The following is a 17,875-nucleotide window of genomic DNA, read 5'->3' on the forward strand; positions in this document are numbered from 1 at the left end:
TTCAAAGGACATTAGGATATCCTAACCCTAACGTCTACTTGCTTAACCCTAACCCTTACCCTAACCTTAACGTAACCCTAAATTAACCTTAACCAACCATCTAAGTCTTCACCCTAAAATTAATGATTTCAATAAGGCGACTTGCTTTTTGTCCCCATAAGAGAGATGAGTCCCCACAACATAAGGAATACCTGGACCACACACACACACAAACACACACACAGTCAGCTGTGATCGGGTAGTGACCTCCAAACACACACTTACACAGTCAGACTTTAGTTGCATGTGTATGGATGAATAGTAACAAAATAAAAGACAAATATTTAAATACACGAACAAAAATTTCATTCTAAAGTGCTGCTGGCGTCCCCTAGAGGCTGCAGTGTTTATTACAGCCACAGTATGAACGTGTCGGACAGAACAAACATAAACTGGTGTAACCAAACAGTTTCCATCAGTGTGTCCATGCTGAGACCAGTATTTATTTTGGGGAGGTACTGTCAGGTCACTCTCACTCACTCTCTCAGGCAACAGTAACAGTTAAATTAGCACCAAGCTTACAAGCACACCATCAGGAATAATTTATAATGAGCTTTTCTGTGGCAAGGATGTATTATAAGAGCTGGATACTGGGCCAAAAATGGCGCCTATGAGGCTGTAAACACCAAAAAGTTTCTAGCTTCTGGGTTTACTTCTGGGGGTATGCATCCCACTGAATACGCCTGTGAATTCTGAATCGGCCCATGGACTTTACATAGTGGTGATGTCACAGACCTTTTTTTTTAATAACTTTTCTTGGCTCGAGGAAAGTTTTGCAAATATAAATATATAAAAATTGCTCACTAAATGAGCAGGCAGCAGTTCATAAAAATGAAACACCAACAGCAGTATTAAAATTAATGACTATTGTTGGAGAGAGGATAAGAAGAAAGAAAGGAAATGTGAATTTGTTGATTAGAAGGATACAGTTAAGTTGTGGGTTTAACAATACAGAAAGTAAGTCAGCATTTTCTTATGCATATTTAGTACGGATTTTCTATTGGTTACCATAGTCCCTACATGTATGTAGAAATGAAGGAAATAGGATCCAAATTGCAATATCTTTTCTGGGGGAGGACCCCCAGACCCCTCATTTTGTTGTGTCCCCCCCATGTCTCAAACCAAAGTTACACCCTTGTGCAGCAGGCAGCTGTTTTCAGAGAAAAGCTGTAAAAAGCCACTGTACAGTACTTGCTCAGCGGCAAATAGACACAGTTAGCGATTAGCTGGTGAACATAATGGAGCATTTAGAAGCTAAAGAGCCAGATATTTCCCTCAGGAGTTGGTGGAGACCAAAAACAGAGCTAAAAGAGAGTGAATATTGGACTCATATTCACCAGGTGGACAGAAACACGACTCCAAATGAATGATAATGTTGCTCCATAACTGCTGGATGTGAAAATAAGCAACTGTTCAACATATTAACTCAAAAGGTGATGATATGTCATGCAAAAAAATCAGTTAATGCAGGTTTAAAGAAATAGTTTGACATTTAGAAAAACACATCAAGAGTTTAATAGGAGATCGATAAAACTCTCTTTGTTGTCCAATGGTTACAAACTCATCCTACCATACTGTAGTATGATTAAAAAACATTTTTAAACCCGTTCAGTTAAACTTGTCTACCTGATCCTGGTTAACGCCATCAGGCAAAGACTCGGAGATGGATTCAACCAATCAGAGTTGAGATGTGGCGGTTTAACGAGCAGCAGCTCGTCGGTCAGTTCTGTTTAATTGAAACTCAACGTCCAGTCTCATGACCGCTAACACACCTCACATGTTGCCCTGCTGCTGCTCTGATCAGCTGCTGATAATGAGGCTCATGTGGGTTTGATGGATGAGAACCAGAGCTGGACTGGAACCAGAGCTGGACTGGAACAAACGGGACCACATTAACTGTCAGGAGGGCGCTTTTATTATTCTGGCATCACAGTCAGACAACAATGTGTGTGAGCGCATAAAACTTAGCACAAACCAAAGACCTCGACCTCCAAACTGAGCATCAGTACACCTCAACCTGCAGGGCCTTATCTTAAAAAAAGGTTTTTCACCTTTTTCTGGGCAAACTGCCTCTGCTGAGGGACGAATGCATTTCTGCACCACAAGTAAACCCAAAATCTGCTTGTAAAGAAAAACTGAGCTGAATGAAAAACTCACAGGTCACATTTCAGAGATAGAAGAATTCACATGACAATGCTGATGAAACTGTCTGTCTTTGTCCTGCATTCAGTCTCTTGTCTTTTAGTTGACACGTGCCACCGTGTGTGTGTGTGTGTGTGTGTGTGTGTGTGCGTGTGTGCGTGTGTGTGCATTATTTAACAGGGGCCATGTGGAAGCTGGTTAGCAGGTTAATGAACAGAGCACAGCTGGCAGTTGGTGATTAAAGACATAGAAATAGACTGACTGACTGACTGACGTATGTCAGGTTATATTGAGGAAGCATTCTGGTATTTCTTAGATTATATGAATGAATGTAAGCAGAACTATGAAAGAATCGTCCAATAAAGTGATTATTATCTTGTTTAGGCAACATTTTTGATATTTTAATGGTGAATCGAAAGACTGAACTGTAAAAATGCAGCTAGTTTAAAGTAGCTACAACACAGCGAGTATTGGACCAAACTTCTGCGCATCATTGTGTTCTTCGTGGAGTCACTAGGTGCATTGCCACCTGTTTTTATTCACATTTTCAATTTCCACATTAAAAAAAAAAAAACCTGAATGAAACTTCAAAAAAATGTTCTTACACCAGGCTGACAAATGACAGTTGTGTGAATGATGTAGATGTGAAAAGATCCATTTATGGCGGAGAAGTGGGGGCTGAAATCATCTCTAACACAAATCTGATCAGCCTAAAAAAAAAAAATTTAATTTATCCAAAAAGCTTCTTAAGCCTTTTAGATGAGAGCCGAAACGTCTACAAGTCCAGTTGCTCTGACTCAGCACTTTTTTTTAGATATACCGTGACATGAATCTTCATAGACCTAATATTTAAATTGTTAGTGCTGCTGTTCCACGTGTTTAACAGATAAATGTGTATCATTTGACTGGAACGTTTACTGTCAAGACGTTAGATTTATTGCAGTTTTAGTTTGCTCTGCTGCTCTCTGCTCTGTTCTCCGTGACTTCTGGATGCTGCTGTGTGTTTAATGCTCAGCTGAACGCTCAACATTACTGCGTTCCTGCACCTCAGTCAAAATGTGAAAAATGTGACCAGGTCCATTAAGATATTTGGGATTCTTGAAGGTATGTGACTTATAAGCAGTCTGTCTTTTTCTGCTCATATTTTATTCGTGCTCCTATAGCTCTATGAAGCCACAAAACGTCTAAAAGTTACTTCATACAACACAGAAAAGCTATCAGTAATTATAAATATCAGTCGTCCATGTGTAGAACATACAGTAGGTGTTCTTAGGGCTGTAGCTTTACTCAAACTATAAAAACAGTCTAATGCTGAGATCAGACGACATGATATCAGCCTGATTATGACCCGTCAGACGTGAGGTGTCTAAAAACTAAAATGAGCATGGAGCGCGGCAGTTGCTGGTTTTATACCGTGTGATGTGTCCTAGTGGAAGAAAACTGACTCAGCATCTGCATGGGATGCCTCATGACATCCAGACAAAATCAATAGGCTGTCACCATTTTTTAGCTAGCTTAGTGTCTGTTGGTTGGTGCACCACTTCAGTCCTGGCTGTTATATGGATTTATCCATCCAGCCTGCAATTCAACTGTTTTGGTTCATTCTCAAAGCTCTCATAGCGTCGTTTTCAGCTGCAACAGAAATCTAACTCACTGTACACTACCTGCTCAGCACCAAACGGCAAACAGACAATCAGTGACTAGCTAAAAACTAAACAGAGCTAAAAAAGAGTGTGAATATTGGACTTACATTCACCAGATGGACAGAAACACGACTCCAAATGAATGATAATGTTGCTCCGTAACTGCTAGATGCGGAAATAAGCAACAACAAGTTCAACATATCAACTTAAAAGGTGACGATATGTCAGTGTTGAGGCCAAAGAACAGCTGATGCAGGTTTAAGGATGAAGTTTGATCTCAAAATTTGGACTTTTCTCATAAGTTTGACTTCCCATTTGTTCTTAATAATTTTGGGATTTCTATGAATCAAATCCTCTTTGATCAGATTTCTGTTTAAATCAATTATTAAAACTTTACCTTCAACTTACCTTCTTGTCACAAATAGGAAATTAGTACTGCAGACAGCCATTAAACTCATAAATCACTCAATCTTAACAATCTTAAGTGAAAAACATTAAACCAACATAATTCTTTTTTAAAAAAAAGTTGCATCTCAGACTGTTTGGAGATCTGTTCATATTATATTATATATTTAAAGTTGTATGTTTTATTTCTCTTGATGACATGGTGACAAGGTGACAAGGTTCTCTGTCTCTGTGTAAGTAGGACAAACAGTCAAACTCACTGACGTGTGTCTCTAAAAACAAATTGAGTGTGTAAAATCCTGAACACGTCAGAGAATAGTTCAGATTCTCTGTGAGCTGAATCAGACTGTCTGCTGGATGTTTTTGTGCTCCGCAAACTGACAGACGAAGGTTTTATTGTGTTTCTGACTCTGAAGGTTGTGTCTCTTTGTGACAAAAACTGTATTTTTTTTCTGTCAGTGTGACGTCTGAGTGACACAGCAGGAACTGAGAGTGAAAAGATCTGGTTGTTATTTCAGAAAACTTAAATAAATCTTCAATTATCAAAATGAGGGTCTCAAGATATTACTATGACTGTGAAATGCTGTCCTACAGTAACTAATCTTAAGTGAACAGTGTTTTTGTTCTGCGCTAAAATTAGAAACATACAGTAGATTAAAACTTCAGCAGGAGTAAAGACACACCGTGTGATGTATAACTTAATGTTCACACGTGTGTTTTCATTCCTCGTGTGTTTTGTTAATGTGCAGAAGGTTGTCACTGATTTAAAATCATTTCTGTTCGTGACAGAAAAAGAAACAAATAATCATCAGGTAAGACAAGCTCTGATCATGTGTGTGTGTGTGTGTGTGTGTGTGTATATACTTGTACGTCTATCTGAGGACATGTGGGTCGGTCCTCATCTTGAGACAGACCTTCAAAGGGTCTGTCAATGTTTCAAGTCTGTCTTAAAACAACAGTCAGGAGCCCAAATGAACATTGAAATAAGTTTTTCATGTTGTAATCTTTCCTCCTGTTCATACTGACCATTAGAAGATCCCTTCATAATGCACTTACAATGTAAGTGATGGGGGACAAAATCCACAAGCCTCCTTCTGTGTAAAAATGTATTTAAAAGTTTATCTGAAGCTAATATGAGGCTTCAGTTGTCCAAGTAGATATCTTTCAACGTTACAGTCTTTTTAGTGTCAAAGTCCCTCTTTTTGTTACTATACTTCCACCGCAGCTCAACAGGGAAACACAAAGAGGGAATTTGATCCTACAAAGACTGTAAATGTGTCAGATATCCACTTGATATGACTGACTCAGACTGCTGGAGCCTCATATAAGCTTCAGATAACTCTTAACTGCAATAAATGATTACAGCGAGGACAACGTCTTTCAGTGTTCGTATGAGCATTTGACTGTTGTTTTAAGACAGACTTGAAAAATTGTGAATGCGTCTTTTTAAACTTCATTTTAAGGTTAAGATTAGAATTCGGTTTAGATTCAGTTTAGTTTAATTGGTGTGTGTGTGTGTGTGTGCATGTGTGTGTCGGGGGGGTGGGTGGGTGATGGGGTCATGTGGACAACACTAATCGGAGAGCCTGAGAGGCTGGTCATTGTCAATTTAATACAGGAAGTGGTGTGTTCTATATGTAGAGCATCTTCCCCAGACCATGACAAAGGAATAATTTGTAATAGTTTTTGAGAAAAGCTCTGTTTATACATGAAATTGAAGCTAAAGCCAGCAGCTGTTTAGCTTAGCTTAGCATAAAGGACCCCATGATGCTGCCATGTGTCAATGTCTCTGTAAAGAAGCTGCAGAGTAAAACTGACAGGAATAATTGTAAAAAAGTATAAAATATAAGCCAGGTTGTTCAGTATAAAGCAAACACAGTGATATTATTGTTTACCTTATATCCTTGGTGAACTGTACTTGTGAAAGTTTTGGGAATATAAATATGTTTATTTGTGTTCTGGCAGAAAGTTAGATGAGAAAATATATTGAGGATCTTGTATCTGCCCATTCCAGTTAGCAGCTGGTCAGCTTAGCTTAGCTTAGCGTTAAGACTGAAATCAGGGGGAAACAGCTAACCTGGCTCTGTCTGAAGGTAACAAAATATACCTACCAGCACCTTTAAAGCTCATGAATTAACATGTTATGTCTTATTTGTTTCAATCTGCAAGTGTAGAAATGACAAATTATGGTTTTAAAGGACAGTGGTTCCCAACCACAGCCCAGTCCGGTGAACTCAAGTACCCCTTCATCAACACCAACATTTATGTTCCATTCAAACTGGATGTTATTTAATATTAATCATATAAAAGTGGATATAATAGTGGATGCTACAGCATTTTCATATAACTGAACTGTCAATATTTAGTTTGGTTTGGTCAAGTTTACATTCGAACTACAACCACACAGAGTAGCAAAACCTGAACGTTGCAGCTATTTATCCATTAGTGTTAGCTAACTATTTCATCTTCTCTGCTCGCTTGCTAACTAGTTTTCACACACTCTTAATTGCAATAACGCCTGAATTAATTGTTATAGCTGACTCAATAAATAATATATATATTAATAAATTAATCAGATCATTAATTCAAATTTTTCAATTTAGTTGAGCTACACTACAATCTCTCCACATACCCTCTGGCAACAGCAGAAATACCCCCAGTGGTACAAGTACCCTTGGTTGGGAATCACTGTTATAGGAGGTTGTGTGCTGGACTGGTCAATTTACTCTGTGAATTAATAACTAGATAGTTTTCCATGTGATTATTATTGCACATAATGAAGGTTGTGGATTGAAACCCCCTACAGTATTGTGAGGCTCTGCACGCTCTCTCCATTCACACAACTGTCATCTTTCCTAAAAATAAATTACCTCACACTCCTCACTGAGATGCCTGCAGCTTCTCACAAAACTCACACACAAAATTACATCTGCAGATGACTTGTGACCATCAGCTCATGATCACAAGTTTGGATGCCGCTCGGCCTCTTAACTGCACCACAGTGAACACCACACGGTCTCCTTAACAGTTTCAACAAGGCCAAGGCTGTCTCTGGACATCCTGATGTCCTCGGACTGACCTCCTCTGTGCGCACATATTACTACAACAAAGATAAACTTTGTATGCAGGGTTGAATTATTGTAGTGAATTATGTTATTTTGAAAAAAAATGCAGCTTTTTTCTTATCACTGAGGAACCAAATACGGACAAAAACAACATGTCGATGAAAGAAACAGTGAAGCGAGGACAAGTTTAGGAAGTGAAGACGTTTTTAAAAAGTGAAGATATTTTTAGGAAGTGAGGATATTTTTGGAAAGGGAGGACATTTTTTGAGCGAGAGGAAACTTTTATAAACTAAGGACATTTTTAGGAAGTTAAAACATTTTTAGGAAGTGAGGAAACTTTTAGAAAGTGAGGACATTTTTAGGAAGTGAGGACATTTATTGAGAGTGAGGACAATGTGTAATCCAGAAAGTCTTAAAATTCTTATTCCTAAATTCTTCTTTAACATCTAACACAGTAAGCAAACAAACAGAGAGGGGGAATCATTGAGACGACAAAAACAAACACTGAAAGTGAACAAAACACAAAACCGCCTCTTTATTATCAGCAGCAGATCAAAATTTATATAAATATGATGAAAATAAATCACAGTAGAGTTTAAAAACAGTCAAAACTCAATGGACAAGACACCTGACTATGGACATATCTCCTGTTAGACAGTTTAACAGGTTTATCCAACTGAAAATAATGCACAGATGGCACCGAACCCACAACATTTATATAATTGGAAAACAATACCAGTAGAGTATTGTTGGAGATGTGAGTAGGATGGGGGGCTGGTTCTTAGAGGATCAGATGCTCCCAGTAGAGAGTAACTAACACAGAGCAGACCTGATGAGCAGGTGGAGTTTGTCTCCCTCTGGTGGCTGAAAGCTGCTCCTCAGCTCTCCTTCATTCAGACAGAAACACTGATTGACAACAGTAACCACACAGCTGCCTTCTTATTATAGGCAGCAGATCAGAGTTTATATGACTCTGATGGACAATAAATCAGCTGCGTTTTCATGTCACAGTACAGTTTTTTGAGTCAGTGAACAGTTATGAAGTTATTCACATCCGGAACATTTGAATTAGGAACTCTCCGCTGATTCATCACCAGAGTGTGAATGTGTGTGTGGTGAGTTATTGGCGATTGTGTGTATGTTGCATCATGCTGACATTCTGTGCAGGTCCCACAGGCACGCAGGCACGCACGCACACACACACACACACACACACACACACACACACACACACACACACACACAGGATTCAACAACTGGACTAGTTTTATTACAAACGCGCACAGTGTGAAAAAGAGTTAATTAATGGCTAATCATCAATAATGCAGCACAAACATCTTCTGCTTCTGACACTGAGCCAGTTTGTTTGTGTTAAATCATCAGCAGCTCCCACATGCTACTTATTTTAAAACTGTCCGCATTTACAGCAACTGGATTCATGCAACAGCCAATCAAAATGTTGCTATCTCATGACCTCAATTTGGGGTATTGCTGTAAATTTGTAATGAGAGTGTTAACTGTAGTTTTTATCTTAGTTTTAAAAGATTTTCTTATCGTATGAAGGGGCCAGGTCACTGAGTTCCTTAAAACAAATTGGGGGCGCTGTCAAATAAGATAAATTCACAGTTTTTCAAGTCTGTCCTAAAACAGTAGTTTTCTTGCTGTAATCATTCATCCTGTTCATACTGGCCATTAAGAGATCCCTTCATACTGCACTTTCAATGCAAAAATGTATTTAAAAGTTTACTTGAAGCTTCAGCTGTCCAAATTAGTCAGATCAAGTCAATATCTTTCAAAGTTACAGTCTTTTTAGTGCCAAAGAGGGAATTTGATGCTAAAAAGACTGTAAAAGTGGCAGATATCCACTTGATATGACTAACTCAGACTGCTGAAGACTCATATAAGCTTCAGATAAACTTTTAAATGCATTTTTGCACAAAATGACTGTGTGGACACACTTTTTGTTGTCCCTCTTTTGGTTGCTATCCTTCCACTGCAGCTGAACAGGAAAACACTGTTCATTGAGACACAAAGAAGGATTTCTTTACTAAAAAAGACTGTAACTCTAGAAGATTTCAACTTTATTTGACTAACTCAGACGGCTGAAGCCTCGTATTATCTTCGGATAAATGAGGACTGTGGGTTTTGTCCCCCATCACTTACATTGTAAGTGCATTTTGAGGTGATCTTTTAATAGCCAGTATGAACAGGAGGAATGTTTACAACAACAAACCTGCTTCAGTGTTCATTTGGGCACCTGCCTATTGTTTTAAGACAGACTTGAAAAGTTGTGAACTCGTCCTTTAATATATTTAGTCTAACAAACACTGGAATCAGCTTATAAAATATTGTACAAATGTGCAACGTCAGAGCTCTAAACAGTGACACAAATCCCCTGAAAAATACAGAGGACATGACCTCAGTGGCAGCTGATTTGTTTGGTTCCTTATCAGCTCTATCCTGAACTCTCTGAATTAATATCATAGTACAGTAGGAAATAAAAAAAAACACAGAAAAAACAAGATGATGTGAAGATGGCTGCTGCTGCTTCTGTTAATGCAACCGTTATAGATGTGACATCATGGCAGTATGAGGTCAATGCACACGCACACACACACACACACACACACATATACACAGGAACAAGTCAACACTCTGTAACTCTTCTGCAATCAGAGGCTTACTTCATCCTTCAACCAGCCTCAGTATGTGTGTGTGTGTGTGTGTGTGTGTGTTGGTCAGCGTTGCGTGTTGATTGCACCTCGTTACGGCAGAAAGCAGCCGGATGGTGATGGAGGGAGTGTGTGTGTTTGTTTGTTTTGTTTGTTTCAGTCAGAGATGGGTGAGTCTGTGTGTGTGTGTGGAGGGTATTGCCTGAAGTTGCATTTGATGGTTGCACAGGAGAGCAATGAAACACACACACACACACACACACACATACAAGAGTTAAAATAAGAATTAAGAGTTGATGTTTCTTCTATTTTTACATTGTTTTGGTTCTTATAAACTGTGATAGTTTTTATCTTGATGCTGAAAATTTAAAAAACTTCTTTTTGTTTGAAACATTTACTTATTGTTTATTTTATATCAAATACACTTTTGACATTTTTCAACTCTAAATTACTTAAACATCTGGACGTCAGAGTACCTGTTCAGCTTCATGCAGCTCAAACACTGTAGATGCTCTAACACAACGAGTCTGTGAGGACAAATTGCTGATCAGTCCAACTGACCAATCACAGCGTCAGGAAAGTTTTAGCATCCTTATCTGAAAGTTTGATTTGACTTTTGACTGATTTGACTGATTTAATTTGACTTTCCAGCATATCATTTACAAAAAAAAAGTTTAAGTATAATATAAAATATAATTAAGTATAATAAAAAATATAATATAAAAGTATATTATGGACTTAGATAGACTAGTCAGAGAACCATTTAAGACTTTACAAATGTAAGTTAAACATCACAGCATTGGATGACGACAACATGATGCTACAATATGAGGAAAAAAAACCATAACAGAAAAAGAAAAGAAACTGTCCATCTGTTATCAATACTTGCTTGTTCAGCGTTGAGTGCTGGAGCCCATCAGCTCACAATATGCAAGAGGCGGGGCACAGCTGGGCAGGTCTCCAGTCAGACAACCGTTCACTCACATTCACATCTGCAGACAAGTTAGAGTCACCAATTAGGTCTCTGGGCTGTTGGAAGAAACTCACACAGACATGAGAATAATGCTGCGTTCATGTCTTATTGGAGTTACTGTAATTAAAAGTTTCCGACTTGTAAATAGTGTTCATGTCAACCTCCCGAGTTATAATTAACAACTAGGAAACTTGGCACTTGAAAACCAAGCAAACATGGACGCCTCACGTTAGCTGAAGTTGGTGTTTCAATGTAATTAAACCCATATTTAATGGATTTATAATGTAATTCTGTCAATGCACAGTATTTTAAACCCTCATATGACCGAGTCAGTTATCATACGACCTTCCTGAGTTGTCAGATGACATGAACACTTCCAAGTCCTTAACATGGGAATCCTTCACATCCATCTGAGGTCTACACCGGCCCAAAACTGAAACAGATCTGTAGCTAACATAGTCAAACCTGATGTGCATAAATCAATTAATAATAATAAAAAAAAAACAAGACGGTGGACCTGAACAGATCAAAACAGTGAGAAAATGAGCTGCCGTGGTGTATAACAGCAGCACTCCTACTTCCTGCACTTCACATTTCATACAATCTTTCATACTATCATATATATTCACTTCTGTGTTGATGATGAAGCACCACATGACTGGAGATGATAGAGAGTCTGCTTGGATCTGGTGTCAGAGATAGTGATATACAGACCCGAGACCTGCAGCCATACAACAGGACCCTACCAGAGCTTAATTGGCCCAGAAATAATTTGGACTTGGTTGTCTTAGTTACTAAGAATCAAGAGGACCCAGGAAGACCTCTAGTTCTGACAGAACAGTTCTGACTGCAGTACACAGATCTTGATGTGAGAGTAAAATCCAGGTAGCGATTACATTTGCTGGCATTGGGAAAACAAATTAATTGTGTATAAAGGTAAATTCTAGGAAGCAGGGTTTGCACACTGAGCTGCGGCAGATCTTTATCCATCAATCAGTCTGGTTTAATAATAAATAGATTTATGAGATTTAGTAATTTACTTATGTTCATCAGAATCAAGCATCGCTCTCTACTGTCTCTCTGTTATAATGAGTCTTACATTTTGGTTTAGGGAGAGATTTGAGGGTCACATGGGGGGAAGAGTCTAACTCTTAATTAGCTGCTGATGCAACACACCTGGGGAGACACTGATGAGGACGTGGTTGCTGCTCAGCGGGTGATTTATTTCATTCTTTGTTTTGGATTTAAGTTGAAGTTTTGCCATCAAACTTCTAAATAAATCCTCAACTGCTGAGATTAAAGGATTTGGCTGGCAAATTTCTATTCTATTCCATTTGTCTTATTGTCAACAAATCTCATATGCAGAACCAAACCAACAATGAACTGATCTACTTACAAGTATTGTGTGTGTATCCAAAGCCTGATATATCTTATTTAGTGCTGTGGAGCTCCGTTGTTGTCCAATAACTATTAAAAACATGTCAGTGAGCCACGCTGCTGTACTGGGTGACATGTTCCTTCACCACGAAGACTTTGGGCACAGCAGTTTGTTTAGAAACGGCTCTAAAGACTAATAAGTGATCACGTTTTCAGTCTCCGGAGAGTAGTTCCTTGTAAGGCAGACACCGCTGAGCACGCACTGTTTACAGAGCTTTGCTAGCTTGTTGTGCTACGTATCACAACCCCTTGACCTTGTACTGCAGTTATTTCTGTGCAATGTCGTACAAAGTTATATCAGGCTCTGGATTCACACACTTGTAAGTAGAATGAGTTGTTGGTTTGACTCTGCACATGAGATTTGTTGACAGCAAGAAAAATATAGAAAACTGCCAGCTTTATCCTTTTAGAAAATAGCAGGATGATACACACAGGTGAGCCCAGTCCAGCAGCTGCAGGGGCGTAAACATCTGTTAATTCAGGACCGGGAAACAGCATGCATTCATAAAAAGAAGACAGGAACATCCTCAAGTGAATCTGCAGCAGGCAGAACTTGCAGGTGGGCGAGTTCCTGTGAAAGTCTGACATTACATCAGGACTCATTTTTCAAGTGAAAATGTTTCAGACACAGAATTAGTGTGCAGTTTGACTCAGACAGTTCATGGTTGAAGTAAATCTGTGATCTTTCTTTTTCTTTGATTTCACATCACTCAGCATGAAGGGGAACTGCATGATTGACACACACACACACACACACACAAAAGTGGGAGAAATTCCCAGAATAATATCAAACAAATTTAATGGATTCACAGATAAAGTAAATGACAAATAAAAACAGGTTGGTGACTAAGAAAAATCAAAGATGACAATCTGCAACTGACAGAACATGAAAAAATGAGCCATAAAAAACTTTCCACCAAGTAGTACATTTAAAACTAATAAACCAAACCAATGGATTAACCAAATCAAAAAGAAAACCAACAAAAAGTCAACCAACTCAAATGAAAATATATCCAAAACATACTTAAACCACACTGCCAACATGCTAAAAACATTTTTCAACACCTTTTCTTACTTTATAACCGACAGCGTTCATCGTTGACTGTGTAAACGTTTTTGTGACAAACATTTGGACTGAGAACTCAACAGTGTAATTTCAAGTTTACCTTCAGGCTTTAATTGGTCAGTTGTCATTGGGAGGAAGAAAATAGTTCCATTAAAGACTCCAAATATCAACATAATGTTTTGTCGTTTCACTGTACTGAGATGGAAATGAAACACAGACTTAATGTTTTATTGTCAAAGAACAAAAACAAGCAAAATGTCCTACTGGAGATTAGTTATTTAAATTATAATTCCTGTGTTTTAGTTCTTAAATATTAAGTTTCTAATAAGAATGCATAGCTTAAAACAAAATATAAACCCCAATAAGTTTCATAAAGGATTCAGCAGAACTCAATAAGACAGATTTTATTCTGGATTCAGATTTAATAAAATGCTCCAAACACTAAACTACTGAACCAAACCTGAAGGTAAATATCACCACCAGCTGTTCTTAAAACATACTAGAATTTGATTTTTCATTACAATTTTAATGTTATTATAATAATATTTTGAGATTTAGGGCTGTATAACAAAGTTCTTTCTTTAACAGACACAGTGAGGAGGTCAAAGGTCAGATCCTCCAGCACACACACACACACGAGCACACACACAGTCATGTCACAGTGGATGGAGTCGTCATGCCAACAGCAGACATTACTGCTGGTTTCATCACAGAGACAATCCCAGGCTGGCCTCACTGTGTGTGTGTTTATAGAAATCTACCCCCCTCACTCACTCACACACACTCATACACACACACACACACACACACACACACACACACACACACACACACACACACACACACAATTTAAGTGTCTTCTTATCTCAGTTTTGCATCATCCCTGGTGACCTCTGAATAATGTGTGTGTGTGTGTATGTGCATGTGTGTATGTGCGTGTGTGTGTGTGTGTGTGTGTGTGTGTGTGTGTGTGTGTGTGTGTGTGTGTTGGGGGATTACAGAGGAGACTGAACTGAAGAGGGTGAGACAAGATCAGTTTTTATGAGATGAGAGTCAAACTAAAAATATACAAAAAAACAAACAAAAAATGTGCAATGATGATAACTTCTGGGGTCACGCAGGAGTCATGGAAAAGGAATTTGTGCTCTAAAATCAATTATTTGTTCACATAAATTAAGACCAAAGAATATACTAACATGTGCAAGAGACGTCAAAGAAAACACAAAGTCCAAAAGGAAAACTAGACTGAATCCAAGCAGCTCTTTTAGATCAAATTTGCCATGATCTGACAACTGTCACTACTGCACCACACAATGTTGAGTTATCATTGACATCATTTCACAGATTTTCAGCCAACTGTTGGATGAATTGCACTGAAATTTTCTACAGACATTCACATCCCTCAGACAATGAACCCTAATGACTTTGATGACAACTTTGGTTCACATTTGAAATTTGGTACATTACAATTCATGTCCCCCTCAGGATGAACTGTAATAACTTTTGTGATCCTCTGATTTAAAATATAGTGCCATCATCATGTAAAAATTTCAATTTGTCAAAAATTTGATTCTTGACAAAATAACTGATGACATTCCCATCAGCTTATTGTGTATGTTGTGTTTATTGTTCACAAATGTTGTCATGCTAACATTAACCACTACGTGAGGCAGATTGTCTCCAGTCCTAAAGAAAAGAAATCTACCTCTGTGTCTAAAGGGTGTTTCAGCAGATTTCCAATTCAAAAGAATAATCCTTTTTGCAAGATGTGTAATGAATCAGGAATGTTTTTATGGCATAGGTGGGTCACCTATGGTGCAACCAGCTGGAGAGGCACCAAAGAGGAAACAGAGTTTTTGTTTTGTAGAATAATTTCAGACGTCCTGAACTTGAGCTACGTAGTAATTAATCAGTTAAACAAAAGATGATAAAGCCAGATGTTCGCTCCTGGAATGACTGCTGTCAAATGAGTGAACCACGAGGACACAACCTGTGAAAACAGCCGCCAGCAGCTTCAGGTAATGATGATGTCACACGGTGAGTAGAGCAGCTGAATTTAGCAACAGCTGATCAGCACCCGAGGCAGGATGCAGTTTGCACAATGTGGAGATGAGCTGTTTCACCTCCTACGCTTCTCAGTAAAAAGAGTCACTGCAGCTTATCTGACAAGTTAAAACTGAATCTTTGACGGAACTTGAGGCAGAAATCCTGTGTTAGGGTGGAGGAGGTCTACAGCTGTCAGGGACTTGCAGTGGTTTGAGAGCCGACGGGACCTGTAACCCGCTGAACCTCCTGACAGAGGTGATGGTGTTTTATGTGAAAGCCACTTCATCAGAAAACACCCGACCCCAGTGAGAACTCAAGATTCCAATATGGAGGAAGCTGTTTAACCTACTATGTATCTGTCTGTCAAATAACACTCACCTGGTGTAGACAAACACATCCTCATCTTGTTCTTGATGCTTTGCACTATTAAAAACTGCTCACAGGTTTGTGAACTAACAAATCCCCCTCAATTACCGTACTTCTCCATCTTTTTACTTCGGGGTCAGAGTTAATTCTTGACCTTGGAAAAAGGCAGGTGAGAAAACAATCTCACCACAAGGTCCACTTCATAAATGAATGATAAAACATAATAAAATATGTAAAAGACAATAACATAATAAAATAGATACATGGCAATAGAAAACATTAACTTTTGTGATGAGAAGTCTTTAAAGTGCTCAGAAAGATGGACATTTGAACCTCTACATTTCAATGACAACTGGGCAAACGTCATCTCCTTAAGATCATGTGATGTGATGGATTTTTTTGTGTGCACTGGTCTCCAGTTGTTTTACTGTTTATATCTGTACTGTCTTCTTAACGTGTCATCTGTAGAGCACTTTGAATTTCACTAACCTGTATGAAAGGTGCGACACAAATAAAATGTGATGGATAAATGGACCTCGTGGTGGAGTTTGAGAAAACTTTTTAATTTCTTAATACTGTTCTCAGAGGTGTGGTTGGGAACAAGCAGGTGCTTGTCCACATGGGGGTAAACATATTTCTTTACAAGCAGCCTAACAGTAATAGTTCTCTAATATAACCAACAGAAAATTAGCTATTAGCTGATTTAATCTGCATTTAGCACAGACCACAGTGTGCCCTGGCTCAGGCGAGAAATACGCTCAAAGATATTTTATCATCTTAGCACCCCCGGGGGCTTTAACTGTCTCATGAACCTTCCACTGTTAGCCAAATTTTAAACTCGAGAGCTCCCCGAGGCTCGTTAGTTAGGATGCCCTGAAGCAAAACACTGAAACAGAAAGAGAGAGAAAGAGAGAGAGAGAGAGAGAGAGACCACCGGAACAGAGCTGACACCAGACAGCAGGACAGAGAGCAGGTCTACACACAGGAAGTGGATTTACTGCTGTGACACACACACACACACACACTAACACACATACACACGAGAGTCACAGATTGCAGCCTGACTCAGGTGGAGATCAAAACCCTCAGTGTCACAGCAGCACAGGTGTCGCACAGGTAATCCTGAGAATGAGGTCAATGTGTGTGAGAGGAAAGAAGCCAAATGTATGTCTGAATGTGTTTATGTGTGTGTTCTCGTGGTAGAACGTAGTTGAGTCAGACACTTGGCCTCTGATTTCATCACGTCGGTTATGAAAGAGACAGTAAAGTTTAACACACACACACATACACACACATACAGAGCATTCCTCCTCCTCTGTTTCTTCAATATTTCATCATGTGGCGTAAAAACACGCTAACCATGTGGAGATAACCTGCTGTGTGTGTGTGTGTATGTGTCTGTAATAGGCTACTTTCAGGGACAAATTTCAGACTTAAGAACAGTTAATTGGGACGGCTTGCCCAATTGGAGACAAAAACCGTGTTCCCAATTGGGAAACATTTCTCATTTTTAGGTCAGTGGGTAGGGTTAGGGTTAGGTTAAGGTTAGAATATAAGTCTATGTGATGTCTCCAAAAGTGATCTAGGACAACGTATGTGTGTGTGTGTGTGTGTGTGTAAGCGTGACTGTATGTGTAACCAGGTCAGTCAGGCTCTTCACCTGTTCCTTGAAATCTGTCCAATCAAAGCCAAGCTGACTACACACACACACACACACAGGTCATCACACACAGACAGGAAATCTACATAATGAAGATCTGACCTTAGAGCAGCAGGTGTCTCTCTGCGCTTCCTGCAGGGATTAAACGACAGGTTTTCGATCTTAATACAACACTCACATGTACATGTGTACACTGGTGTCTTTAATTAATCCTCCTGCACATACTGGCTGTGAAGTGATCCCTTAGATGGAGTAGTCTGGTAGTCTATTGTAGGTTTATTGTTGGTGTTTTGTTCTGACAACCTGTGGCCAGATGCATAAAACTCTTTAGATTAATACCTAAAACTGTATGTACACACAA

The sequence above is a fragment of the Thunnus albacares genome, chromosome 4 (genome assembly GCF_914725855.1).
Source record: "Thunnus albacares chromosome 4, fThuAlb1.1, whole genome shotgun sequence".
NCBI classification, from domain to species: Eukaryota; Metazoa; Chordata; class Actinopteri; order Scombriformes; family Scombridae; genus Thunnus; species Thunnus albacares.